Source organism: Agrilus planipennis, unplaced genomic scaffold, assembly GCF_000699045.2.
Source record: "Agrilus planipennis isolate EAB-ADULT unplaced genomic scaffold, Apla_2.0 scaffold432, whole genome shotgun sequence".
Classification (NCBI taxonomy): Eukaryota; Metazoa; Arthropoda; class Insecta; order Coleoptera; family Buprestidae; genus Agrilus; species Agrilus planipennis.
In genome coordinates, this window is record NW_020439196.1 from 18,739 (window position 1) to 23,534 (window position 4,796).

Genomic DNA, 4,796 nt, shown 5'->3' on the forward strand with positions numbered 1-4,796 from the left:
ATCAACGACCTTGTTTTACCCATTTGTGCGGATGACTAAAACAAATACTATTCGAATTAATCATCAATTTAATTTTTTGTCAAATACTATTGTACTGAACCAAACACTAGAAACAGCGTTAGATTTCTAATTGATTTTTCACCTACAAAAAAGTAGATAGGTATGTAAACTATGGACTTTGATTTCTTCTTTCCTGAATCTGAAAAGTGTTTCGTAATGAACTTTTAGAATTTGTACAGTAATAATGCAGATTTTTTGCAGTTACTCTCACCTACATGTTGACTTCCTTGAATTGTTGGATTATTTTCTGCCTAAGCGATTCTAAATATTTAACAACTGGAGAAATCACATATTGAAAAAAAAACGGTACAAAGTTCATTTAAACCAAGAGTGACGTCCAAAGCTAATAATAATTACCTTCTTTATTTATGTGTTAATTGGGTATCAGCACAGGTTACAATGATTTTTCAACTTTTTCTAATCAAAATATGATGTACTTATTTATATTAAGTTTGCTAGCTCACAAATCGGATCAATATAGTCTGAACCTTCAATCGCGAGTGTCACAAGTAAGAATTCTGTTTGAAACTAAAACCACTCTCAGTTTTGTGTTGTTCACATTTATATTTATTGGATTTCAAAACTAAAGATAATATTCTAACCACAACATTCACCACGAACGAAGGTAACCATACAACTTTTCTATACTATGTTGGGATACTTTAGAAGATTTGGATAACGTTGTACACACAAGTTTGTAAATATTTATATTGACCAAAAATTTCGTATCAGAGCAATGGGATTTGCGTGATATCGCATTTAAAGTAATTGTGTCGACTTTATACGTCCGTTGTCATTGGACAAAATTGTAGGTAGAGGCCCCGCAGGCTCCATGATGAGTACAAGAGCATTTTTGATTTGTTTTATTGAAACGAAGATTGTAGGAAGAATATGATATTACGTAACCTTATGGTTAACTGCACTGAATGTACCAAATTATCATAACTAATGAACTAGAATTATCCAAGTTGAATTGCAGCGTATTTCCCTATCATAAGTGGAGTGTATTTTTCCTGTAAAGGTCAATGGAAAAATAAAAAGAAATGCAAATCCAGTTACAACTGAAGCAAACAGGTTGTCGAAGAAAATGAACAAACAAGAAAATAATATATTACGGTTTTATGTACATAGTTGAACATCTGCTTAATACATACTTATTTATTGTCGAAGGAAAACATGTTTACGTGGCAATTTCTTGTGAATTTTAGCTTATTAACATAACCACTGCACCATATAATATCAGATAGAAGCGAAGTCCTTTTTGTTTTTTTCTTTTCTTTTTTTTTGGAAAATTAAAAAATGCCAAGAAGATATCCATATGCCACACATAATTTATTGATACATGTGGGTATCTATGAATTTATAAATCTCTATTGGTTGACGCTTTTCCAATTATTAACAGCCATCTGCTCAACGGTACCTAAAATACTGACAGTGGCGTAGCAATGGAAAAGCTGCGGAATCCAGAGCTCAAGGAGCCCACAGACATCATGATCTCACTATTGTTGTGTCACCCGTGTAAACTCCGCAGTGTGTACGTGTCAAAAGGTTTCTACCTTCGGCAATCAAAAGGAAACACAGATTTGACCGAGACCGCTGGAAAGGGAGTCTCCGTTAGGATCTTTATGTCACTAGACTTGATCGTAACCGTTGGAAGGGGTTTCTCCGTTGGGACCTTTATGCCAGTAGATTTGACTGAAACCCTGGAAGGGGAGTCTCCATTAAGACCTTTATGCCACTTCTGATAACTGCAGTATTTCATAGTGTTTCACAATGCNTAGAAAGTTCTATTTAAAAAAATCAAAAAGCAAGCCAAGTAAAATCTGTTAACTATAGAAATATTCTATTTGGATTAAATTCTCCTTGGTAATATCAATATATAATGGTTAAAATTCTGTCGCTCCTCCACAACTAATTACATTTGTATGGTATTCTATAACATCACCCTTATCCGCCCCCCATTTTCTTTCTCATCCCAGATGTATCCACCCATCTAGAGATTCATCAAAAGATAAAACAATTTTACGTAGGATCACTCTTTCTATTCATTCAAAGTCTTTTATATTTTGACGAGAGAAGCACCTTCTACATGAAAAAGTAATTTAATTAAGTAATAATAATGAACACTGTATAGCACTAAGAAAAAAGTAATTAGTTACTTAAAGAGTTTTTCCAGTTAGACACTTTTCTGTTTTTCCATCACCATCAATCAAAACGTGCAGCATTTTCGTCAAGAAACCCTGTTAATTATCGAAAGTTTTCCGGAGCTTTGATGTTTGACGATTAACAAGTAAAAGACGTGAAATTACCCTTTTTTTTGGTAAATGTTCTTCATTTACTTTGTATTTATTTTTTTTTCAAAAGTTAGAGTTAAATTGTCGCGCAGAGAAATATACAGCCTTGCTATGAGTTTCTGAAAAATTATGATCATCCGGTTTTGGATTCAGCAATGATCAAAATACAGTAAAAGTTCCTTATTCACGGTTTCCTTATTCGCGGGTGAAAAAATTGCAACCCAGTTCCTGTATTCGCGGCTAAAAATTTCATTATTCGCGGGATTCGGTGTCATTTATTAAAGGGATTGACCGTAATAGACCGCTCGTGCCTAGTGTGAATTTTTCCGAAAACATGGGTTTCTATTCTAAACATTGTGATTTAATGCTGCGAGATAGATATGTGATTTTTTGCATGTTAACAGACAAAGGTTCACACTAACTCCGTGCGTTTTTGGTTTTCAATCATATGGCCATTAAAAGCTTTTACAAGTGCTTAAAGTTGATGCTTCTTGTAGGACACGTATTTTCAACAGAAATTAAAAAATTAATAAATGGCCTTCTACACACTTTAGAACAAAGCTTTGTCTGTCTTACTACAAAATTTCAAACCTCTGTTTCAAACAATAAACTCTTGATATCTAGAACCGATAATCTGAATCCCCTTAATGTATCGGCATCTTTTGAGTACGTACAGTTAGTACGTGCCGAAGCGGCTTTTATAAAAACTCTAACCGAGTAGAAAAAGACTCGGTGTTATTTTTCAAAGTATTAGCATCTTTCGGGTACTGTTGACTCGTGCCGAAGCGACTTTTATAAAAGATGTAACCGAGTGGACTAATTTCAAAATTCAATACAAGAAAAAATCACTAAATTTTTTACACTCTTACCTAAAGCTGATTATAACGATTAATTTTAATTGCGAATTTATCAATACATTGATTGTATTATGATACATATTGGTTTTATTTTGGAACCTTAGAACGTATCCCCATGATTCCATACTAATTACCATTCCATATCCACGGTTTCTGTATTCGCGGCATATTTATGGAACGTATACCCCGCGAATAAAGNTAGAAGTTTCACTTCAAAAATTGATATTTTTACATGTGTATTTTTGCAATCTAATTACTAAAATTTATTAATATACGAATTCATCCCATACCCGATGATGGTGTGGTGTGTATGTGAACAATCGCTGTTAATAGTGGTTAATACCTGTAATTTTTATCCACAACAAATACTTCCCTCAAATTAAATCCTTCGGTTGGATTCCCGGTAAGGGTGTGAAAGCAGCAACAGTTTTTTCTCATTAATTTGTAGTGCATAAAAATTAAATGAATTTTCTCCATTTAAAACTATATGAAGAATTGTTCTACTGATTTAACATTCAAGAAGCACCCTCTTTATTTTTTTTTGAGCCGCCCCTATATTCACTACAGAATCAACAAATAATACCTAGTCTAAAATATGACAAAATTAGCAAAGCATTTAGTGAGTGTATTTTATTATAATAGCAAAAAGGTCCAGAAAGAATGCATCTATTGATGAAACTCGTTACGTATGCGAATACAAAAGTCATTTATTGTTATAAGAACCACGGATTGTGATTGTAATAAGGGCAGCGAACCCACTTAAATTTCTACGAACTGATTTAAGATGTGAATGATGACGGGGTGTTTCGCGACACGGTAACTTTTAAAAGTGGTTATTAATAGTTTTTTTGCGATCTTTGGCTTACCGAAAGGCCGCTATTAACGTGAACAGAAGAATAGAGTCATTAAGAGTTCTAAACAGAGAAGAGGTGTTGTAAATTATCTGGCTAAACTTCTTCGTCAGGCCGCCACCATAATTACAAACCTTTTATATCTAGCAATCGAAATACTCACAATGCCTTCTCGTGGATCGCATAATTAGCTCTATTTTTTGTTTTCGCGTTTTAGACGAGCGTGATCATACAATACCATCAATCCAATCTACTTAATGTTCATTATAATCGCTTACTAAAACCGATCTTTAACATTTTGGCTGTTATTAATTCCTGTTATAGATGTTTCAACTTTTCTATTATTATTTTACTGATTCTTGACAAAAATACGAGACCGTGCAGCTTTAGGATTTAGATGATAACTGTAATTAAAAAGTCATTGCAGATTTTATGTTCATTTGGTATATTGGTGAGGATCAATTAAAGATTTTGACCGGTGATGCCAAATTCCCTCCCGCAGGTAGTTTTGGTTAAAATCTGGATAGTCGAATTCTCTCCCGGGTACTAACCGAGTTCCCTCCCGTTCATATCAACTCCGATAATTAAGTTAACGACTGCTTACCGATTTTATTTATCGAAAATAAATATACATTTATAGTGCACTTCAGTACTTCAGTAAATTAAAGATAAAATAATTTCAGGAAGAAAACACATATCAATTATGAAATGTTTATTTATTTAATTTTAAAATG